General features: G+C 37.6%; 1 protein-coding gene across 1 annotated transcript in view; it reads left to right on the forward strand.

Annotated features, from left to right (window-relative positions):
- Positions 1 to 329: 329 nt before the first annotated feature.
- The window catches only part of NRF1 (nuclear respiratory factor 1), a 117,816-nt gene continuing 92,304 nt past the window's right edge, over positions 330 to 25,841 (forward strand). The window contains exon 1 of the mRNA XM_069461821.1: positions 330 to 395. The gene's annotated coding sequence lies outside the window, so the exon portion shown is untranslated. The remainder of the gene's footprint in view (positions 396 to 25,841) is intronic.

The following is a 25,841-nucleotide window of genomic DNA, read 5'->3' on the forward strand; positions in this document are numbered from 1 at the left end:
GCAACCATTTTGAGCTGCCTGCACCGCTTCTCCGCGGCGTCCACATCTCGCTAACCGAGCTGCTGTCATGGTTCTGGCCCCATCCAAACCTTTGCGGCGACGTGCGAACGCGAGGAGACTGCGGGCCAGGCGGGAGCCCCAGCCGCCAGCCCTGCCCGTGGCCGCCCGGCCCGCCGAGGCGCCGCGCCGACCTCCCTATCATGGCGCCGCCGGGCGGGGAAGCCGAGCCTGTGCGTCGCGTGCGTGCCTCTCTCCCTCCCCTCCCCCTTCTCGGCGGCGGCGGCGGCGGCAGAGGCGGCAGCGCTCGCCATTGCCGCTGGTGGCAGGAGGCTGCGAGGAGCCGGCGCGGTCGCAGTCTCCACGGCGCAGGCCCACGGTAGCGCAGCCGCTCTGAGGTGAGTGCCCTACCGCGCAATCTCCAGCTATTTCAGCCCCGGCGCAGCCGCAACACGCCGCCCGCCCGCCGGCCGGCCGGCCCGCCCCGCAGCCGGCACCCTGCTGCCCCCGGCTCCGGGCCTGGGCCCCCGCCGGATTCGGCCCGCCTCGGGCGGGGGGCCCCGGCCCGGCCCAGTCAAACCGCCACCCCGAGGATGCGCAGGCCGCACTAGGCCCCAGGCGTCCTGGCGGGCTCGGGAGGGAGGTACTGCCCTCCGAGAGCCCCAGGGTTCCGGCCTCCCCCGCCGCCTGGGGTTCTCGGGGCCGCGGCCTCCTCCCGCCGTGGAACCCGGGGCTCGGCCTTCCCGCGGGCTCGGGAGCGGGAGGCGCGGGAGAGCGCGCCGGGCCCTGGAGCGGGAGGTGGGCGGGTTGCGCGGGACCGGAGTCGTAGCTGCCGGCTCGCCCCCTCGGCCCTTCCCGGGTCTCGTCCGCGGGCGGCGCGGCGCGACGGGGCCGGGCCGGGGCGCGGGAGCCGCTGTCTCCTGCGGGAGAGGAGGCTGGCTCTTCGGGCTGCCGCCGAAGCTTCCCTCCCGCCGGGGTAGCGTGGGCTTGTTACCCAGGTAGACAGGGGGACGCTGGAATATGGCGCGTTGCCCACCTTCTTGCAAGTTAGGAGTTGGCCCAGGCAGCAGTTGGAGGAGGAGGGCGCAAAGTCCTTTTGTACGCAGAAATAAGTAGCGACATTGTGTTTTCTTCCCCAGCTGAGATGTGCTCACGGAGGGGCCTCGGTTCTTCCTGTGCCTGGGGTGGAGGTCCCCTGGGTAAGGGAGAGGGGGAGTGGCACGCCCTTCCGAAGGAACAGAACCTTGCTACTGGAAAGACAGGGGCTCTGGAATTGCCTTGTGCATGGTATTATCCCACATCCCCAAACCCTTTCGGATTTTGCATGTTATGCACTCCACTGTGCAGTGGTGTCCACCTCCTCTCTCACCTGTTGTGTCGTTGCTGCTGGTCCCAAAGTTTCTGCAATGCATTTGAATGTGCCCAACAGAACTTGGAGTCTGAAAATTTTATTATATTTAGGGCTTCAAATGCTATCTTGTTCCAACCAGTTGGAGGAGCTGTTGCCTGTTCTTTCTTCTCAAGCATTATATTAGAATATATTAATTGCTTACTTTAGAGCTCGTGTCAATTGTGCTGAATTCTTTCTGTGGTCAGAGCAAAATACACATTTTCTTGTGTTTAGAGGTCATGTATTGGGAAACTCAAAAGGAAAAAGGTAGTGTGAGTGAGCCTATCAGCTTGGACAGTGTTGGGCAGGAGAATGGGTACAGCTTTTTGTCCCAGGGCATCATCTGTGCTCATAGTGATCCTTTTCCCATTCCATCTCAACCCTGGCTGTTTAAAAATTTTGTTTTCCTTTAGCCTTGAACAGTAAGTTATTGGGTTGCTTCTCACTAAAGGGAAGGAAAGGGGAGTGCTGAGGTGGGGCTCTGGTGGTGCTGGTTTGTGTGTGTGTGTGTGTGTGTGTTTGATCCAGTAGTAGCCTGACTCCCTAATATTGTGTTTGAAAGTTCTTGACACGTTTTCCCATAAGATAATGAAAATATGACTAGTTATATCTGTGCATCTCAGTGTAATTTCCTTATTTTATGAGTGTGAAAGCAAGCATACAATTATCACATGTAATGTAGTATATTTATTCTTAACTTGGACCTTAAATTGTGTGCAGAATTTTTTGTGTCAAGGAGCTTTTTTTTTTTTTTTCTATTGATAGTTAGACCATGGCGTTCAATAGGGCCCATGACCAAAATCAAAACAAAATCAGATTAAACTGTTTACTTAATCTTTTGGCTCATCTTTATTTGAAGTCCTTTGATTCTCAAACTCAAACTGAGCATAGAGGAGGGAAGATTACTTTTTGCTTAGTAGTCAGTGGTTGTGTTTTTCATTTAAGCAAAAAAAAAAAAATATATATATATATATATCTTATCCTCACACCAGGAGTTTTTGTGCAAATAGTTTTCTTATCATTCCAAAAAAATTTTTTTTTTTTTTAATTAGATACCTAGGGGAGGGGCATGAGTGGGCCTTGCTATGTTGCCCAGGCTGGCCTTGAACTCCTGTGCCCAAGCCATTCTCCTACCTCAACCTCCTGAGCAGCTGGGACTACATTCAAGTACCACTGCACTGGGCTCCTTATCATGTGTTAAGGAAATTTAGCTCCTGTGTTTAGAGAAGAATCTATAGGAGTAGAAGATAATGGGGGCGCTTGTCCAGATATAGAAGGAATTAAAGGAGAAAGGATTTCAGGTTTCCTTTTCAAATCATGTATATTTCAGTGGAATCCAAAATTGTAGGTTTTTGTTTTATTAAATCTTAATTGTTCACTCATCTCTTCAGTTTGTTAGGGAGCTGAAGGCCAACTTCCTATGATTTAAATCCCTGAATTTGCATTGCCCATACACTGTAGGTTCAACCAAGCAAGAGCATTTTATGTGAAATAACCACAAATGGATGACTGTTTTAAGGGAAATTTAAGCTCTTTGTGGTCTAGGATTAAAATTTTATACCTTACATGTAATAAGGCATTCAGTAAATGTAGGGGAATAATAATGATGAACAGTAATTACTGAAATTAAAATTTTTTCAGGGGTATTTGAAAAAGCATGCTGATTTTTTGGTTTCTGGAGGGACTATGAACTGTCAGTCTTTAGAAACACACTCTGCAGTCCTACCTCAACAGGAAGTTAATGTATACATTCAGCTTCTGTTAGATATCTTTAGACAAGCCCGATGCTTCATGCTGAAGCAGGCTTATTCATCCACTTGGTGCCACTGTGGAAAGTTGGAGGGTAAGGGGGAACTCCGTGGGCTGTTGAGTTTCACAAATGTCTACTCTAACCTGACGAGTTTAGAAGCATCCTTTCTGGGCCTGTAATCATCCAGGAAGTGGGATATTTGAATTTTGATGTTTGTGTGTGACTATGTGTGATGCCTAGTAGCAGTACATATATAAGTAGTATTTGGAAAATCAATCTTACAAATAAATACCAATGTTTGGTATTTATGTTACGGTTTTATAAAAAACATTTCAGAAAATGTTCTATACTAAAGGACATTTTCTTTTTGTTCTTTCATGTTTTCCTTGTGAACTAAAGCTAGTGTTTTCAGCTTGAGCTTACCCAAATATAATTTTCCATGAATGCTTGGTAAAACAGCAATGAAAAAGAAACTCACTTGTTAAGTTTATTTTAGAAACATTTTATTTAGATCAAGTCTGATGTTTTTAGAGTCTCTGGGTACATGTTAATTTTTGTACCTTTTGTATCGTATATTTCCTTATTAACTGGAGGGTGGATTATCCACTTTCTTGGGTTTTCAGTTAGTACTTTTATCCATTAGTATTCTACTAAGGTGAACGGGCTAGAAGATAAATAGTAGTAAAAGGAGGTGAAACAAATCAATTTCAGGTGTTTCCAGAAGATTAAAACCACATTGAGCTATTGGAAATTTTTAATCCTGGAGCAACAAGACTGCTTTGTTTGAAGTTATTTTAATGTAATATGGACAAAACTTGGAAAATGAATACTTGAATGCGCAAGGAAAATAAGTGGATTATATGTATACTTTGGAATGTATATTTTTTTCTAAAGTGCATTTCAGAATTAGGCTAATGTGTTTTCAACCCCATGCAATTCAGTTTAGTTACTGAAACATCAAAAAGGCTTCATCATGTCATGGTCCTTATGCTTAAAGTGTCCTAAAATGTGAATGTTTATATGATACCAAGTGAACTTTCTATGAACTAAAGAAAAGCCAGAAATAACAACTTTATAGAGATCTTCTAGTATATTAAAAAAACAAAGTACTTACAGTTAAGAAATGCCTACCACATTTGTGATCCCCTCAGGCAAATCTGTATTGTATCACTAGTAGCAGTCACATAGAAGATGATCTGACCCTAAGGAATCGTCTACTGAATCCTAGACCTGTAGTCTGACTCGCCCAACCACAAAGAGTTTAAAACTGTAACTGGTACTGAATCATCAGATAATTTCTTGAAGAAGCCATGTCTAGTAAGGAGGGGTATATTTGTGTGTTGAAGAAGGGTTGGTGTGGAGAAGAGAGGGAACGAGAAGATGATACTGGTAAAAGAATCTAGTTTTATAGGTTGAGATGATCACTGGAATTTTTGGGGGGAAATATTGTCAAAAGAAGCTACTAGGGCTACTTTTATATGGGTCATCAGTTCGGTGATTTAGACTGTACTATTTATAGTAATTATATTTTTTAGTATATAAGCATAGTATTTAGATTAATTCATGCATGCTAATTTCTGTGGTTACAAATGTGAAAAGTTTGGCTTCACTTTGATGAAAAGAAAGTGGTCATTTTTCTTAAGAACTCTTAAGTGGTGCCTGTTGGGTAAACTATTCCAAGCCATATTCAGAATCATCTATGAAGAATGAGCTTTGTATGCATGTACATTAAGACTTGAAAAAAAGGGACTTGTGTTTTACTGTTGGTAATTGTAAAGTCTTTGCTTTTTAGAATTTTAAGTCTGTTTTGTTGCTGCTACTGAATGCTAATGTGGTTAGGCTGGCAGTAAACCTACAAAGAACAAGAGGAAGTGAGGAAATGTCCCCATGAAACATTGCTTAAAACTATTTGAGCAGTGGACTAGAAATGGGGAGCTAGGGACTAGGGGACCTAATTCTTGTTTTATGTTCAAGAGGATGCGGCATACCCTCCATTGAGAAATAACATCCTTAAGTGTGTCTTCACTTTGGAGTTTGCTATTCATTCACTAGACATTGATTAAAGACACACTATGTTCCAGGCATGTGCTAGGTGCTAGAGTAACAAAAACCATGGGCCTTGTCCAGTAGGGGAGAAAAAAAGGGGTTCAGCTTTCTATAATACAGCTTGTTGAGAACCAAAATAGAGTAAAGAAGGAGTGGTGTGGGATTATAGATGGAGGGAGGAATTCCTTCTGGAGAGAGGAAAGTGATCCAGGGGGAAAAGTGAAGTTAGGGAAGACTTTTCACGTAGGGGAAGTTAGAGGAGGACTTTGAATAGTAGCAGTACTGATGGAGAAGAGGAGCTGAGAGGAAGGGCATCAATAGTCTGATTTGAGAAATAGCAAGTGGATTTTACTCTACTTGGAGAGCAGTGGGAAATGAAGCTGATGGGGTTGTATCCTGATTAGGAAGAGTTTGTAATTCCATGCTCATGAGTATGGACTTTATTCTGAGACGTTTGGGGGCCTTATGGGCTTTGAGTAGGACATTTCTAGTTTTGAAAAGGATGACATGCGAAGATTGGACTGGAGACCTGTGAAACTATCGAATTGTGATGTAAAAGGAGATAAATTCTGGAGATTATTTTTACTTTACGGTTGTCAAATTTGTCTGACAATTGAGTATGGAGGAGTTAAAGATTATAGTTTGGTTAATGGATGATAGTGATGCCTTTAAGATAGGGAATGTATAGGAAGAACAGAATTTGAGGAGGAAAGCAATAGGGTATGATTTCAGATGTGTTTATATATTTATGGGAATCAAGAAATGTCAGGTACATACTTGGATATTTGGGCTGGAGCTCAAGGAGGAGTAGGGATCAATTAAGGGATTTGCATTCATCAGTATATCATATAGAAACTGCAAAAATAGTACAGGTTGAGTATCCCTTATCCAAAATGCTTGGAACCATAAATGTTTTGGATTTTTTCTTAATATTTGCATATACATAGTGAGATATTCTAGGGATGGGACCCAAGTCTAAACAAAAATCATTTATGTTCATATGCATCTTATACACATAGCCTGGCAGTAATTATATATAATATTTTAAGTAATTTTGTGCATGAAACAGAGTTCTGACTTTGACCTGTCCATGAGGTCAGGTGTGGAATTTTCCACTTGTGCTGTCATGTCAGCATTCAAAAAGTTTGAGATTTTGGAGCCTTTTGGATTTCAGATTTACAGGTTAAGGAAGCTCAACCTGTATAATATCAGGAGTGAGGAAAAAACTAAGGGCAACCTTGGGGAGCATACATCTGAGGGTCAAGTGGAAGAATAGGGAATTATGAGGGAAGTTGAAAAAGAGTGGCTAAACAGATAAGATAAATGGTACAGAGTTGAAGATGCTCAGGAGAGGGATTAAGAGAATCTTAACAGGGAAGTTAGCAATGTGAAATACTACAGGGAGTTTACTGGGATAAAAACTGGACTTGGCATTTAAGAGATAAATTTTCTGAATGTGTGTGTATGTATTGTTTTGCTAGAAATCATGATGGTTTAGATAGAATAGATTTCTAGGGCATTACTAATTACAGGGGTAGGGCCTATAAAATCCAATTTAATAGATGACCCATGCTTAGAAATAGGTCCTGTTCCTCCCCTTCTTTCATGGGAATTGCTACTTGAAGGCTTTGAGTGATGGCCTCAATGACAGGGCTGCCTAAAAATCTCTTCTCCATATTGTTGGGGTTGTTTTACATTTTTTTTAACACTGTCTTAAAAGTTTTTAATTCTAAGAATTAGAGATATCATTTGAGTTGACAGTTTTCTTAAAATACAAACTCCTGTGGAAGAGTCTTGGAGTTTTATGAGATTAATATATTAAGTAAAGGGTTTTTAACCTGGGGCTTACAGTTCTGGGGCTTATGGATATATATTGGCTTTGTGACCCTCAATCTCTTGAAATTTTATGAAAAATTTGGGGTGAGTGCCTATGTGATTTTTCTGGGGAGAGAAAACATCTGTGAAATTCTCAAGGGCCTTTTTGTAATATTAATGAATAAATCAAGTGTTGTTTATGTTAGTTGACTCAAACGAGTTATCTTGACTGCTAGGAGATCAGGGGAAAGAAATTGTGAGATGCCTCAGGTGAGGAACTTGGGGAAGATTTAAGGCACATCTTAGAGATAGGAGTAGGAGCACCAGAAGGAAGGTAGGAGGAATGCCAAAGCAAAGCTTAATGAATTTCAGAATTTTGTCAAGTCTCTAGATTCCTTGTTTTTTTATATTCTAGGACTTATACTAGTATATGCCTGTTCATGCACTATAGATACAGTAGGCTTTGTGTAGAGGATCAAATTACTATTGTTTTAAAGGGAAAGTGTGTTTTGAAAGAAAGCAAATTGGTTCGTAGATTTTGCTCATAGAAAAAATTTATTTTTAAGTTAGAAGTTGCTTATACTTTGGAAAATTTCTAAAATGCACAAATATTTCAATCTAGTGATAAGGGGCAAGACATTTATTCTCTCCTTGCTTAATTATCTGACCATGAAAATGAAAATACTACTGATGTATTTTATAGGGTCTTTCTGAAATATGACAATTGTGGTGGAATACTTTGAGATCCAAAATGATTTAATGCTGATAAATTGCTAATGTTCACATTTCTAAACTCTATAAAACAATTCATGTATTGGTAAATATAAGAATGATATGAATAAATATGTTAGATAATCTTAAACATAGAAAACTGTGTTATGTAACTTGTAATTACCTTGTGTTTGTGGATTATCTTTTTCTTTTCTTTTCTTTCTCCCTTTCGAGATGAGATGTCACTAAGTTGCCCAGGCTGGACTTGAACTCCTGGGCTCAAGTGATCGTCTCACATCAGCCTCCCGAGCAGCTGGGACTGCAGGCATGCACTGGTGCGCCTGCCTATATTTGTAGATTATCTTTACATTCACTAAATCTACAAAGAGAGTCCTAGTAGAACTGGAGTATTTATTTTAAAATTTTTATTTATCTTTTTTAGGGATGTAGTCTTGCTCAGGCTGGAGTGCAGTGAAGTGATCCATAGCTCAGTGCAACCTGGAAGGCCTAGACTCAAGGGATCCTCCTGCCTCAGCCTCCTGAGTAGTTGAGATTACAGGTGTGAACCACCATGCCCCCCTAATGTTTTTATTTTTTGTAGAGTCAGAGTCTAGCTAAGTTGCCCAAACTAGTCTCCAATTCTCTAGTGATCGTCCTGCCTCTGCCTCCCCAAGTGCTGGGATTACAGGTGTGAGTCTCCCTCCCTGGCCAGAACTGGAGTATTTTGTCTTTTCCTTTGTCCACTTCTGTTTTTTTGTTTGTTTGTTTGTTTTGTTTTGTTTTCATTAAACAATTATAAAATTCTTGGTAATACATTTCCCATATAAAAATAGCCCATGAATTGAAGAACCGGCCAAAGTTTGTTAAGTAAGAACACCATCATAGAACTAGTCTCTTGACTCCAAACTGGCTTCAGGTACGAAATCTAAAGAAGAAATAATTCTGATATATTACCAGTTTTGTGACTGAGTGTTAAAATTTTCATCTTGTTTAATTTTTGGCTCTATATATTAAAAGTTTTTCTACATTGAAAATGTATTTTTTTTTTTTTTTTTTTTTGAGACAGAATCTCACTCTGTTGCCCTGGCTAGAGTGCCGTGGTGTCAGCCTCGCTCACAGCAACCTCAAACTCCTGGGCTTAAGGGATCCTCCTGCCTCAGCCTCCCGAGTAGGTGGGACTACAGGCATGCGTCACCATGCCCGGCTAATTTTTCTATATATATTTTTAGTTGGCCAGATAATTTGTTTCTATTTTTTAGTAGAGATGGGGTCTCGCTCTTGCTCAGGCTGGTCTTGAACTCCTGACCTCGAGCGATCCACCTGCCTCGGCCTCCCAGAGTGCTAGGATTGATTACAGGCGTGAGCCATCGCGCCTGGCCGAAAATGTATTATTTTTATAGTGAAAAATTCAGAAAGAAAAAACAAAACAAATACCCCTTCCCTCCAAGTAAGTGATTATCTTTGTTTTATAAGCTTATAGGTGATTTTTATTTTCTTTCTTGTACCTTCCATTGTTTTTCAAGTTATCCTTAATGAAAATGCATTAGCTTTTACAATCAGAAAAAATAAACATAAAAACAGACAATAATTATGGCCCTGATGGCTTCACTATCAGATTTTGAGTAGCTGAGTTACTTATCCTCGCTGAGCCTTTTTCCTCATTTGAAAGTGAAGAGGACAGAAATGATATTTAAAGTTTCTTTTAAATAAAAATTCCTTCTAAAATTAATTGAGTCTGTGTTACATGTTAAGCAATAAATATGATATTTTCTTCTTATTACATAGCTGCGTTGTAGAAAAGTGTTCCTAGTAGAACATAGTGGTTTTTGTAGAAAAGCAAAAGAAGAAAATTAAAAATCATCATTCTACCGTACAAAGATAATTAATATTTTAATATGTGTGGTTTTAGGTATTCTTCTAAGCATACATGTATGTATATGTACACACAGTACATGTATACATACTATATATGATAATATAGAATAATACCATACATACTATCTTGAACCAAAAAACTCTAAGGACATTTGATATGATCAATTTATTTTTGCCTTGAAACGTTCCTAATGAGGCAGTTACAGTCTATTTGTTTTAATGAAATAAAAAATTTTCTCTCTGAATGCATATTTGTCCAGGAAAGCCTTTCTGTTTCATGCTCCATATGGTTTTGCTGAGGTAAGGGTGACTTGGAGCAAGGGTGTAAAGGCTTGCCCATGAAAGCTTACTTAGTGAATAATGAAAACTAAACAAATACTGGGTTAACTTCAATTTCATTCACATATTAACTTGCTTTTTCTGCACTCTGCCACCATACTTCCTGAGCTAAGATTTCTATTTGCAACATAGTTCCTGAAGTGAATAATCTTGTCTTAATACAGTATTGGTCTTTTATTTTACCCTGGAACCATCTGAGTTGTTATTGCCATTGACAGCAAATTAAGTATTAATAGCGGCGATAGTATAATACAGTATGTAATGGTATAAAGTATCTGACTTTCTTTTAGCATTATCTCTAGGGAGTTTAAAAGATTTTATATATGTAAAATATAAATATTTATATACAATGCTATGTAATCTAATTTATATTCTCCCTTCTTTATATATATCTGATATATATATATAAAATTCCAGTTTTATGTAAAGAATAACTGAGTCTTTCTCAAAGTTAACTTTCTCAAAGATTTTATACATTGGAATCCTATTTAGAGCTAGTAATGTAACCTAATTTTCCTACCTACTCGTTTAGTTTTATCTTTAATCCCTCTGGGCTGTTCTTTGTTTTTGTTTTTTATACAAAATGGAAGGCAACTCTAGGGTAAATAGTTCCTTAGTTACTGCAATTAGTATCTAATTGTATTAATACTAATGTCATGTGGAAATTTGTGTGACAGAAGAAGAAAAGTCTGACTTGTTTATTCTCTTCTCTTCTACTTTGAAGATTGGGATCTTTTCCAGGAGAAAAACTTTATCGTGTATGCTTGACAGTTATGATTCTTAAGTCAGTATCTTCCAGACATAGAGAATCTGGGAATAAAAAACATTTTGTCTCTTAAACTTGTGTATCTGTCATTCATGTCTGCTTAGCTTAAAAAAAAAAAAAAAGAAAAGAAAAAAACTTGTGTATCTGAAAGGTGTGAGAGTAGTTGCTAATTCTCATTTGAAAATCTACCATGATGGATCATCTTCATTCAGAAGAAATCCATTTTGTAACCAAATGAGTGGTATAGTATTTTTTGGTCCATGGGTGTGGAACCTGAGGATACGGAGGGCCAACTGTAAGGGACTTGAGCATCTCTGGGGTTTTTTTTTTTTTTTTTTTTTTGAGACAGGGTCTGGCTTTGTTGCCTGGGCTAGAGTGCTGTGATGTCATCATAGCTCACCACAACCTCAAACTCCTGGGCTCAAGTGATCCTCCTGCTTAGCCTCCTGAGTAGCTGGGACTATAGACGTGCTACGGTAGCCCAGCTAGTTTTTTAAAAAAATTTTTTGTAGAGGTGGGGTCTTGCCCTTGCTCAGGCTGGTCTCAAACTCCTGACTTTGAGCGATCCCCCTGCCTCGGCTTCCCAGAGTGCTAGTATTACAGGCATGAGCCACCGCGCCCAGCCCAGAGAATATTTCTTAAATGCTGTGATGAATATAAAAAGGGAGTGTTATTAATACCATTGAAGGAGCAACTATATCAATTATGTTGGGCAGATGGATGGTATCTAGATTGTCCTTCTGTAATCAGGTATTCCTTCAGGTAATCAATGGTGATCACTTCCAGCTTACTCCAGATGCGAGATGTGTATCCATTGCTAACATAACAAGTATGCACCTAATGGTTTTTCACATCTAGTGTTTTTTTGAATTTGCATTGAAGATAAAAGACTAGAGAAATAGGTGAAATGGTATTTCATAATCATCTAGTTTTGAATATTATGTGCACATGGTTAAGAGGTCAAATAACATAAAAAGGAATACAGTGAAAAGTGAGTTTCTTCCACAATTTCCCTTTCTGGGAACTATCACCACTACCAGTTTCTTACATATTCTTCCAGGTAGGCTAAGCAAAAATGTGTATATATGTCCCTGCTTTTTAAAAAGCACAAATGGTAGCATATGGTCTTCTAGAAAGTGCCTTTATAAAGAAATAACATATTTTATATCTTAATCCTCAAGACCAATGTAGGATTTCAAGTTTTTTGCCCTAGTGTTGAGAAGACAGGGAACCAAATTCCATAGCTTTCCATTACTAATCTGATTGTGTGGGATGCATTTCCAAGAGAGTTGACTATTATATAGTCCTGGCCAGGTGTAATGGCTCATGCCTGTAATCCTAGCACCTTGGGAGGCTGAGGCAGGAGGATCGCTTGAGGCCTAGGCATTCGAAACCAGCCTGAACAAGAGTGAGACCCCGTCTCTACAAAAAAGTAGAAAAATTAGCTGGGCGTGGTGATGCACACCTGTAGTCCCAGCTACTCGAGAGGCTGAGGCAGGAGGATTGCTTGAGCCCAGGAGTTTGAGGTTGCAGTGAGCTAAGATGATGCCACTGCCCTGTAGGCCAGGTAACAGAGAGAGACCCTGTCAATCAATCAATCAATCAGTCCTTTGTGAAAGAATTGTCTTTATAGTCTCACTCAGTTTATAACAAAGAAATAAAACCGATTTTAATTTAGGTCATTTATTTACAAAACCAGTAAAGAAAAACCCATCAATTGAAATTTGTTTAACACATTAGCTTGGGCCCTTTTCATGCTTGCTAAGTAACTTACTCATTTTGATTATATTGACAGCAGTGCTAAATAAATTATTTCAAGAACCTGGTAAGGAGCACAGGTCTAGTTTAGGAAGAGCTGGAATGCCAGGAATGGAAAGGCTATGACAGTCATCACATTCTACCTTGGGTTATTATTTGTCGTTTTTTTCCCTCTTATAAGCCACTGGTTCTTAATCTTTGGTCTTTGAGCCTCTTTTGTTTATGTGTGTTATAACTTTTAATATTTACTATATCAGAAACTAAAACTGAGAAAATTTTATAATGTTTATTAATTTAAAATAATCATAGTAAACCCACCAGCTGTTAAAAAGATGTATTTTTTATGAAAAATAACTATATTTTCCAAAACAAAAGACAATTTAGTAAGAAGAGTGGTATTTCTCAGTGTTCGCAAATCCCTTTAATGTCTGGCTTAAGAAAAGACAGCTGGATCCTCACATTCGCTTTTGCCTCAGTCTGCTGCATTGTATTGCTTTGGTTAAAGATCTGATCTCATACCAAATATGTAGTTGGAAGAGGGAAGCGTATTTTAAGAGCCTTTTCAGATAATTGTGGATGTTCTTGGATGTTATACTAAAACTTAGCAGTGGTAGTTTTTTGAAGGTGAATGTCAGTGTATTATCTGAAGCCATAATTGTACTCTGTTATGTTAAAATCTCTTGGTTTATCATGTACTTTAAATGGCTCCTTTTAACTGTATAATTCACCCAGTTGTGCAGATCTTCCTAATGCTGACACAAAAATCACATTCCTTAACATCACCACAGATCTGATCAGAAAAGACTTTTAAGTAATTGAAAACTATCAAGCTCATCGTAGCAGGGACAAGTTCTAATTCTAATTCTGAAATTCTAATTATCATTTGAAACATCAAATTTCATCATTGGCAACAAATATCATCTGTTGTTTTCCTTGAAGTGATAGGCTCACTTTTAATTTTTGAACAAATGTCTCTCAAATACCCAGATTTGAATAACCATATAGTTTATCGGTTACTTTTTCAAGTAAAAATGGTATTGTGAAAAAAAGCAGCCAGTTCAACTTGCAACACAAAGCATGGTATACGTGCTTGTCAAGACAGCCATTACACTTCCAAATGCAACAGAAGTGAGTGCCTTATGCATAATTTCCATTCGTTACACAGAATAGTAAAAAGACATGAACTCAAAGGCGAAGATTTAATAAAATTAATATTTTTTACTCTTTCATCAAGCACATTCTTAAATAAAATTGCCCCTCCCCTTTACTGTGAGCATATGAAGGTGAAGAATGTAATAACTATTAGTACAGTTTTGTGCCATTACCTTAAGTTGTGCTAAGTGTCAGTAGTTTTACCCCACCATTGCTGTTGCATCCTGAGTGTAAATATAAAAACACTGAAAAAATGCAAGCAGCATCTTAGTTATTATGAAACAGTTTTGACCTCTTTGATCCCTTGAAAAGAATCTCAGGGACCCCCAGGGTTCCATGGTTCATTTTGAGAAGTACTGCTATTAAGCTGTTTGAGGGTTTAACTAATCATTCTGATATCCCCTTTCAGTTCCTGGTCCAGAACTTTACACAGAAAAGGTGCCCAAAGAATATTTGTTTATTGAATGTGATATGCTGACATTTAAACAGGACAAAACTTGGTGAGTAAAATTATGTGGGCAATCTCAAATCCATCTAGGCAGTCTTGATTAGACAGCTTTGCAGAGACATTTGTGAGAGTAGGGTGAACAAATAGAACATAGATGGTATACACTTGGTAAATGCAAATGATGAAATAAAAGAATTAAATGTGTGGTGATAGTACCTGCAGAGCTAACAATTTGAGCCTTGCTATGCTGCTTTTAATGAGTCCTCTACTTTGGGGGCCTTTAAATTATAGTGGTCTAAGAGAGAATCCTTAAGTAGAATGGATCCCATCTGAAAAGCAAACATCCAATTTAAATTTCAATAGGTCTCTGCTTCTAGTAAAGTCTTTTCAAAAGGGAATACTGAAGGTGAATGTTAAAATCATTCTCATTTTCCATAGTGAGTTAAGAAATATATTTTGTTGTCCTTCTTCTGATTTCTAAACAATATATTGGTCTTCTTGTTTTATTCTGGTTTTGGGGGGAATTAGTCCGAGGAAACCTTTGTTTTCTATAAATCATGATATTCTTTGGACTTGAAGGGGCTGTTTCCTGAAAAAGTCTAACAACACAGGGTAAGTTGTCATATTATTTCATCCTCATAGAAATTAAAGAATAAAATTGAGGGCTTTGCATTAAAGAATGTTAGTTTTCTAGTCATTTAAAGGAAGTAAATTAATGAAGAGATTGATAATTTCAGATACTTAGAATAACTTTAAGCTATTTTTATGTTAACTTAAAACATTTTGTAGGAATTTTAAAATTTGACCTCCTTTTTGTCCTAAATTGATTTAAAATCAATGTCAAATGTTGAGGACCAATACATTAAACACTCATATTTTGTTTTGAGCAAAATTTTTTTTTTTTTTTTTTTTTTGTTGAGACAGAGTCTCACTCTGTTGCCTGGGCTAGAGTGCTGTGGTGTCAGCCTAGCTCACAGCAACCTCAAACTCCTGGGCTCAAGCGATCCTCCTGTCTCAGCCTCCCAAGTAGCTGGGACTACAGGCATGCGCCACCATGCCCGGCTAATTTTTTCTATATATTTTTAGTCGTCCAGCTAATTTCTTTATATTTTTAGTAGAGATGGAGTCTTGCTATTGCTCAGGCTGGTCTCAAACTCCTGAGCTCAAACAATCCTCCCGCCTCGGCCTCCCAGAGTGCTAGGATTATAGGCGTGAGCCACCGCGCCTGGCCTGAGCAAAATTTTTTATATTACAAAAAATATTATTATAACTTGATGAAGTTGATACAGTATTTGTTCTGCCTTTCTGTGGGGCATTTTGATGAGCTTTCTTATATTAATTTGCTTAATTGTTTTTCATAAAGTTGAATGAGACTGTAGCAGGACACCAAGAACATCCTTGAATGTTTTTGAATCTTCCTCAGGAACTTGATTTTTCCGGGAGAAGCCTATTCAGTGTTTCCTTGGACTTTCTCTACCTTTTTGCACCATAGCATGTCATAAGATGATAAACTAAAACCAACTGATAACCAGGAATGGTTAGGAACCATTTTAAATCATCAAGCTAGAAAATACCAGTCAGAAATTAATCTTATTTTTATGACATCCTTAAAAGACTAAATACCATTTAAAACTGACCAAAGTAAAAAGTCTGCTTTCAAATAGAGTTGTAAGTGAAAATGTAAAATAAGAGCATATTCAAAATAATGTATGTATTAAATTTACTGGACAGATTTAATTTTGAGCTCAATCTGTGTGTAAGGCACAGATTGGGATGTTTGCTCCAGATATTTTGTGAAATACAGATTTGAGATTGCTATTGGATTATAAATATGTACATGACCGCCCACCTTCAGAACTCTTGCTTTAAATTTTCCAAAGAATTTCCTCATTATAAAAGATACGTTTATCTTTGATTCCTCCATTGCTGTATCTCATTTAAGTAGTTTAAGGGTTAAGTCCTACTATTTTTGGTCTGACTCCAATGGTTGCTGCTTTTTAAAATTTTTGAAATACTTCAGGCATAAAAAAGGATATAGAACAATGTAATAAATACGACATACCTACTACCCAGCTTAAGTAATAAAATATCACAGATATTATCGTTGAAGCCTTCTGGGTACGGCTTCCTTATTCTAGCCCCTTCCCTTCTTGTTGTGACCATTACTCTGAATTTGGTATTTATTTATTCGTCTGCATTTTTACAGCCTTCCCTATACGTGTGTGTTTCCACAGGGGAAAAAATATTGTTTTGTAGGTTTTTTAAACTTTGTATAAGAGGTTAAACCTTATGTATACATGTAGTTATAGTTTACTCATTTTAAATGCTGTGGAATATTTGATATAATGGACTGTGAAATCAATATATGTTTTTTGTAGGATATTTAAAAAATAAAAGTATTAAGACTATAAAAATTTGTAATCCTACCCTCCAGAGATACCAGAGTTAATATTTTGTTTTTTTCCTTTGCTTTCTCTCTCCTCACTTATGTGTATATATTTTTTGGTATCCTTTACTATTAATATAAAAGGGACCCAGTTTTATGGGCTACATAAAATTGCAAAACAGCTACATAAAGGCTATAATCTCATTTTAGTTGAGCTTAGTTGAAAAAGGAAAGAAAAATGAATGAGCATTACATATCAGATATACCTGGTAAATTTACTGTCTCTGCCAAATATTAATGGCATATTTTTTAGTATGGAAACACTGTATAAGTGGCATCTGGGAAGAGTTAGGTCATATTGTTTAGCATGTTTTTAAATTTATATGAGAGATTTTTCTAGTAAACAGATTTACCAGATAGATGATACTTATCTCTTTAAACATTAAGTACTATTTTGCTTTTAACCATCTACGAGTTATTTCTATGCTGATTAGCCAGAATATTATGTACTACTTATAGTTTTATCTTTTCTTAGCAACTCAGTGTCACTGTGGAAAGCACTGATTACTGAACTATATTGGACTTCTTTCATCCTAAGTGCCTTTGAACTCTTATGCACTTTTTAGTTAGAGCTTTATTAGACTGCCACTGCAGGGAGGGAGCAGGAAGAGCATAATACACGATTTGAGACAAGTGCCACCTTTGAGACAAGCGCCACCGTAGGCTACTGCTGGCAAACAAGAGCTCCACAAAACCATTGTTGACAGTAGTGGGAAAGCTCCACCAGCAACGTAGTCTCTTCATTGGATGAAGCTGACCCACCCTCCTGATTTCTGTCTTTTCCCACCACCACTCATCCTTTATGTTCAAATGTATTCAGTACTATATAACCATACAGTTATTACCTCTAAACGATGCATATATTACATATAAACTGTATTTTAGAATAAATATATTTATATGTAAACTAAAATATGCTATATATTTTATATTTGTATAAACTATAATACCATGCAAGTATTCAGCATTATATAACTATAGGCTATGTTGACTTAGATTATAGGAGTTCCTAACTGTGCCTGAAAATCTCTGTACCCCCCTGCCCCCTTTACCATGATTTCTTATGGGATCATTAATTTTTTACATTTTTTTTTTTTTTTTTTTTTTTTGAGACAGTGCCTTGCTTTGTTGCCCAGGCTAGAGTGAGTGCTGTGGCGTCAGCCTAGCTCACAGCAACCTCAAACTCCTGGGCTCAAGTGGATCCTCCTGCCTCAGCCTCCCAAGTAGCTGGGACTACAGGCATGCGCTACCATTCCCAGCTAATATTTTCTATATACTTTTAGTTGTCCAGCTGATTTCTTTCTATTTTTAGTAGAGACGGGGTCTCGCTCTTGCTCAGGCTGGTCTCAAACTCCTGACCTCGAGTGATCCTCCTGCCTTGGCCTCCCAGAGTGCTAGGATTACAGGTGTGAGCCACCGTGCCCAGCCTACATATGTATTTTTAAAATTAATATACTTTCTTTTTAGAGAAGTTTTAAGTGTGTAAAAAAATTAGATGGAAAGTATGGAGAGTTATCATATACTCCCCATGCCCAGTTTCCTTCATTAACATGTTGCTTTAGTGTGGTAAATTTGTTGCAATTGATGAGCCATTATCAATTAAAATCCATAGTTTACATTAGCATTAACTATTTGTGTTGTACAGTCTATGGGTTTTGACAAATGTATAATGATGTGTCCTCTATTGCAGTATCATACAGAATGGTTTCACTGCCCTAAAAGTCTCCTGTTTTCTCTCTTTTCCCCTCTTCTCCCTAACCCCTGGCAACCACTGATGTTTTTACTGTCTTTATAGTTTTGCCTTTTCCAGAATGTCTTATGGTGGGAATCATACATATGTAGCTTTTTCATATTGGCTTCTTTCATTTAGTGATATGCATTTAAGTTTTCTACATGTCTTTTCGTAGCTTGATAGCTCATTTCTTTTTAATGCTGAATAATATTCCACTGTATGGATGTACCACAGTTTATTCATTCACCTGCTGAAGGACATCTTGGTTGCCTCTAAGATTTAACAATTATGAATAAAGCTGCTATAAATCTTTATTTGTGTGCTGGTTTTTGTATGGACGTATGTTTTCAACATACTTTGAGTGCCATTGTTGGATCATATGGTAAGAGTATATTTAGTTTTATAAGACTGACAGCCTTCCAAAGTGGCTGATATATGGATTTTTAGGTTGCTCATGCTTTCTTGGAAAACATATTACTCAGGTATGTAAAGGAATGCTTGCCCTGTGATAGGATAATGCCGTTACAAGCAACTGAAGTCTGTAGGGCTGGTTGTCTCTACATAAGTAATACCAACTGGTTGTACTTTGCTTGTTCTTGTCTGCTTTCTCTTTTATCTATTTTTTCTTCTTCCTTATTGCTCTTACTCTCTTTATCTTGCTTTACCACTTTTCCTGCTTTGGCCTGAAAAATCAGAGGACTACACTTGTTAGAATAGTATTCAAATTTAAAAGGCAAAATAAAAAAAAAACTGAAGTCCTTTCCCAGGGTCTCTCGGTTATGTTACAGATGGCTGAAACTGCAGAATTAAGTAAGGTGTCATTGGATCATTAGTTTCACTATATACAGTATACACTATATACACTTTCACTATATACAATTTGACTATATACAGTCTAATCTTCAGAGATGAGAATAGAAGAGCAGTACGTTAATAAAGCCTGCTTTCCTTTGCAATTTATTAATAATAGAGAAACTGTATAAAATGTTTTAAGATATGATAGTAGAAGAGTTTTGGTTTTTTCTTGCATTTCTCTAGGAAAGCCCTTCAGCTTCTACTGTTACAGTTCTTAAAAGAGGACCAAGGTTTTGCTTAGGGCCAGCTTTATACTAATTGTGTAATTTTATATGTACATTTGTACATACCCTCAACTGTAGCAGAATTATATATCAGAAGATTATATTCTTCCAGTAGGTCAGTGGCAAGGGCTGTATCAAGTCTTACCTGGGGTATGTATCCAAATGACCTTAGTCAGTCTTCCCAATACACACCCCATAGTCCAGAATCCCCTGGGGTGAAATCTTTTTTTGATACCTCACTTTGCATGCTAGTTTGAGCCAGGTTGCATGCAAGGCCCACTTCTCCAGTGCCCCCAAGTGGTGGTCTAGGATTTGCACGAAGACAGCTAGTGATGGGAGAACTAACTGCTTCCTGACAGCCTATTCTGTCTTCATACCGTTTTTAGAAAAATGGTTTATTGGCCAGAATTTTGCCCTACCTTAACTTCTCATCTAATTTTTATTATTAAGGTCACATACTGTGTCTGATTCCTCTTCCTCATAATAGTCCTTTAATATTTAATGAGAGAGATCTCTTTCCTAAAGTCCTTCTCTAGATTTAAACACCTCTGTTTTTCTAACTATTCCTTATAATATTAGGCCTTTTCCTAGTCCCAATGAAATGTAATGGAGTTTTTCTATATTTTTAAAAAGTCAAGTACCCAGCACTAAATACAGGTGTGGTCATTATTCATATAGTGCATATGTTGCTTGTTATATAGATGCTTTTTTCCATACTGTTTGCTGTGAACCAGTACTTCTGAACCTTTTTTTTTCTGTGATGATGCAAGTCTCCATCATCCTGTTTTCTGCAATGGATTTTTTTTTAGAACAAAGTTTAGAATGATATGTTTATGTTTATGAAAACTTATCCTGTTAGATTATACTCATTATCCTAAGCTATTGGCATCTTTTTGAAATTTGATTTTACCCACAAGGGCAGACATCACTATCCCTGGCATCTCTCGTTATCTATGTATTTGATCAATATATCTTTTCTGGGAGCTCATATCCAAGGTTACTTGGGTCTAAGTCTTCCAGAAAAAAAAAAATACTTAACCCCCTCCACCCCCCAAAAAAACACAACACCCTCCAAAAACATACCTTTTCTGTTTCTTTTCAGTTTCAAAACCTGTCCCTTTGCTATTGCTTTTCTTCCACTTGTTTTTCTCAGTGGCTGATTCCAGCTTGTTTTATTTGATGGGTATGTATAGCTAAACATGAACTTCAGGCAATAGAAAAACATACATATTTGCAAAGGCACCAGGGAGTGGAGTATGCTTGAGTCATCTTGAACTTCGAGAACCATTGTGTTTCTTTTTTTTTTCTTTTTGACATTTAATTGTACATTAATTTTAATTATGCAGTAATTCCTTTGGTATTTTGGAGCCAATTCATGTGTTTTTGCAGTTTTCTCTTAAACTTTCTGTATATATTTGAAAAGCTTGCTGGTCCCAGATACTATGTCTATAATGACTAGTAGGTAAAACAACCCATCAGCCAGTCAGTAAGGCAGAGGCCTTCATAGGAGGGTGATCCTTGGGCCTCACTTTCCCAGCTGCACAGTGACATGCGTTCATCAGTGGTTTCCACTTGCACTTTGGCGTTCTAAGTAGCCTTAGGGCACTGCAGGAGGTGAGGAGGATGAATGGCTATAGCTCTCTACTTCCCACCCCCCTCGATAGAAGAAATTCCACTTTTATCGTATAATTTGAGGTTCCTCATGGAATTCTGTTTAAGGAAAACACTCTAATTGAAAAAAAAAAAAAAAAAAAAGAAAAGAAGAAAGAAAGAAAATGGCTCCCAGAGGACATTGGACAGCTTTGATGTTCTGTGTTTCTGATTCCATGAATTTGGAAGCCTCAGGTTTTTCATTTGGCGAAGGGGAGAAGAGCACATCATGCATGCTATTTATCTTTTCTTTCCCAAACCTGGGAATAACCGCTATTATAAAAGTAATTACATACTTCTTTATTTTTCTTTTTTTTCCTATAGAGAGGGTCTTGCTCTGTTGCCCAGGCTGGAGTGCAATGGTGCGATTAATGCTCACTGCAACCATGAACTCATACATAGCTCACTTCAACTGTGAACTGCTGGGCTCAAGCAATACTCCCACCTCGGCCTCTCAAAGTGCTGGGATTACAGCCATAAGCCACTGTGCCTGGCCCATAATTTATTATTTTCAAGGGAGAAAGAAATCTATAAAATAGAAATCAAGTATTCATAATTCCATTCTGCATAGACAAAAAGTGTTACAGTTTTAGTATGTCTTTCTAGATAATTTTGTTTGCCCATAACCATAGCCATACTTTTTTTTTTAGAGACCACACTCATTCTAGCAGATTTTATAACCTGTTTTTTTCCAATTTCCAGCAGTATATTGCTGGAATACTTTTCTGTGTCAATACACATAAGTTACTTCATCCTTTAAGACATCTGTAGTATTCCTCTGTACTAATAATGATTCATAACTATAGTAAGTTGGAGTTAATATTCCTTGTTGCAGGCCTCAGCTACTGTGGAACACATGGAGTCTGTTCTAAAGTATAACTCTAGTTTTATTTATACATTGCTACTGGCATGCTCATTTTTTTTTTTTTTTTTTTTCAGTAGTTCACTCTTTTTGGGAGTTTGTGGATATTTCTTGCTTTTTCTGGTTGCTTCCCTTTCCTCTGGTTTGACTACAGATCAAGACCTCAGTGTTACCCCAATCAAGCTACAGATGCAGATTGTCCTTTTAGACAATAGCTCTAATTTAATGTCCTCTTTAATAGTTACAAGTCTGTTCTTAAGAAAATCTTGGCAGCCGGAATTATACTTGACACTTTTATTCCAGCATATTACTGCTAGTGAGAAAGGCAGTTGACTTGTTTTGACCCAACTGAGCTTAGTTCTCTAGGAAAGTAGGAAGGTAGATGACGAGCAGCTTTTGGTGGTTTGACAGCCAGCTGCAGGATACCCTTTGTGGCCAGGACCAAGTGGCTGCTGATAAATGTATATGGTAAATTACATTTGATGGCCTCTATTCCTCTTCTGTTTTTGAGAGTTTTATCAAAGATCACACTGAGAAAGTAGAAGTGAGAAAAATACTTTTTATTCTTGTAAATAATTATCTTCTTGTACAGTGCTCTACACTTCTGTTCTAAACGGATGCAACATTTGGTAGTTGTGGGAAAATTTTGGTGATTTTTTTTTTTTTTAACAGAAAATAAAGTGTATATGTTATATAGGCGGTTTAGATTTCTTTAGAAACTTAGGGTAGCATTTCTCCCTTCCTTCTCCTTTAAGTTTAGGGGTGTCTTTTATAGGTTAAACAAATTCTAAAATGGAGTTGTTATTCCCAGTTTTAGGTGAAATTATTTTAGTTTTATATTCAACCACTTGGTAAATTTCATTTGTTTCAGTCTTGAAATGTGTGCTTTTTTGCTTTCCTGTAACTTCCTTACCTTATCTAGGATTCTAATTTGATTTTTTTCCTTCTTACTACTGTGCCTATAACTTTGATTATATGCTGTCCTAAATTTAACTTTGTATTTAACTCAAGGTACAGTTTATTTTAATGAATTTACTCACAAAGTAAATATGGGAGTTTTAACTTTTGAGTGGACATAGTTCCAATTTAGATGCCTGACACTTTTTTAGAGTGTTTTTAGGTAGGAACCATTTTTACTTATTGTTATTTAGAAGGTTTGTTTTGTTGTTTACATTACAAAATATCTGGGTGCTATTTATCTTTGTCTTAAAATGTATTTCATGTATTTATGTTTTCTTGTCTAAGTAATTTAGGAAGTTCTAATTTCTTATTCAACAATGAATTTGAGTGATTATTGTGGGCCTGGAACAGTTCTAGGTGCTGGGGATAAAGCACTGGATAAAACAGAAAAATCTTTGATTTCATGAGCTTACTTTGTAGTGGGATGAGAAAGAAGGTAAATAAACCAATATTATATCAGGTGGTGATGAGTACCATGGGGAAAATGATGTTGCCTTGAGATTGTCTCCATTGTGTTCAGAAGGTTAAGCCTCAAAAATACAGAGACTGCAGATGGAAACCTGGGTTGTATGTATAATGGACTTTTTGATTGACTGTTGCTTATTGATTGATGTGTAATTGGAATGGATTTCCCTGTTTCTTCTCCCTGTCATTCTACTTCCATTTTCATAATTGTGTTAATAACTCTTAGTGTAGGTCCATTTATTGTTGCATAAAATAATAGCTTTCATGGTGCTTCTTTACAGTTTATAAGACATTTCCACATTTTTAAAAGTTGGTACAGCAACTTTTAAATTGCTTTTTTTCAAAAAGCAATTTCATACTGTTCAGTTTAATACTGAACAAAAATTTTAAAAATGTGGAAATGTCTTATAAACTGTAAAGCACCATGCATGTTGCCGAGATTTACATTGTTTTTTTGCTGCTCACTTCCTATTTGCTCTAGAATAGTTACTTAACCCCATTGTACCTCATTTCAATCATACAGTCTGCCCCACATATCTGTAGTTTTCATTTTTTTCTTGTTAGTTTAGAAGTTACACTTTTATTATTAGTGGTAGCCCTAGAAATTATAACATCCATTACTTATCAAAGTCATATGTACTTGGTACTTACATTCTCTACAGGGATAATGCAAATTTCCTAGAACACTTGAATTTCATTCCCCTGCTCCTGACTGATAATATGCTATTATGCTCCTCTGTCTTCATTCTTTTTAAAAATTGTTTAGCCAGGCCCAGTGGCTCATGCCTATAATGCTAGCACTCTGGGAGGCCGAAGCAGGAGGATGGCTTGAGCTCAGGAGTTGAAGACCAGCCTGAGCAAGAGTGAGACCCATCTCTACTAAATATAGAAAGATTAGTGGGCATTGTGGCCTGTACCTATAGTCCCAGATATTTGGGAGGCTGAGGCAGGAGAATCACTTGAGCCCAGGACTTTGAGGTTGCAGTGCAATGATGCCACTGCACTCTACCTGGGGTGACAGAGTGAGACTCTGTGACAAATTTGTTTTAGTTTTTCTTTTTTGAGGGATAGGGGGTCCCTTTTTCTCTTTTTTTATATTTATTCGATTCTTTGTATACAGGTAGTCCTTTGTATCTGTGGGTTCCATATCCACAGATTCAACCAACCATGGATTGAAAATATTTGGGGGGGGGAACCCAATAAAATATAATAATACAATGATAAAAATAATACAAATAAAAAACTAATACAGTATAGCAACTATTTACATAGCATTTACATTGAATTAGGTAATATAGTAATCTAGAAATGATTTCAAATATATAGGAGGATATATGTAGGTTATATGCAAATACCACACCATTTTATATCAAGGACTCAATCATTTGCCGATTTTGATGTCTGTGGAGAGTCCTGGAACTAATCCCCCACGGACACCGAGGGACAACTGTGTGTCACAATAGTTATAATACCTGATAGAGTTGTGAGGCTTGCATGAGATTATACATGTAGAAGTGTGTAGAAAAGTGCCTAGCACATAGTAAGGGGTCAATAAATGATAGCTATTATTACTATTACTACCCTACGAGGCAGGCATTATCATTCTCAGTTTTGCAAATGAAACAGAAACTCATGGGGATTTTATGAGTTTTTCCAAGCTGACACCACCAAACGGTGTTCTTACTCCTCATTTTTGCAGTTGACCAAACAGAGTAAAATGCAGGAAGTAAACCAAGAAATGAGTGTTAGGCTTGCTGCTCAGCCTGGTTTTGTCACAGCTGACTAATTAATGTTGCTGTTGCCCCACAAACTTCCTTATACCAAGCTCATGTGTGAGAAGGCATGTGTGAGAAAACATTCAGTGTTACTTATTTTAAATTAGTGAGACAATGAATATATTATCCATAAAGTGTGCACAGTTTATGGGAAATACAGTAGACACTGGGATTTTGGCTATTTGATCTTGATGCTTCTGTATGTACATGATTTCCAGTGATTGGCCTGCCTCTCATTTTACATGGTTTTCTGAAATTTTTGAATTTATTCCTAAATTCATATAAATATTAATAATAATCTGTACAGACTTTAATCCCTTTTAAAATTCAATTTTTATTTTTATAAATTGGTTTAACGCATGCAAACATAAAAATTGTGTGCCAAATTCTTCATTTTCCTTAAAATAGCCAGTTCCTTGCCCCCCTGCCCCACTTAAAAAGAATTTTGTTGCCTTTCCATCTGCTGAAAGTGGGAGTAGGTAGTTAGTTAAACCATGAAGAAGAACATGAAATTATTTGAATGCTCTGGTGCTTACAGAAGGCTGCTTTTGAAACTTTATAAATTCTATTTGTGCATGTGGCTGAGAATCATGCTGTTAGGCCTCTCAGTTTATGGGAACCAGTCCTCAAGTAGCTACTGTATATCCTCTAGGGCAGTAATGATGTGATTGAGGGCAAGGGGGATGAGAGGTATGCTGGAGGGTCCAGGAACAGTTTGAAAAATCAGTTCAATATACATATAATTTTATAATACAAATTCACTGGACCTGCAGTAAAACCTAAATTTTGGCTTGAAAATATATACATAGTAGTATAGGATAGCAG

The sequence above is a fragment of the Eulemur rufifrons genome, chromosome 29 (genome assembly GCF_041146395.1).
Source record: "Eulemur rufifrons isolate Redbay chromosome 29, OSU_ERuf_1, whole genome shotgun sequence".
Classification (NCBI taxonomy): Eukaryota; Metazoa; Chordata; class Mammalia; order Primates; family Lemuridae; genus Eulemur; species Eulemur rufifrons.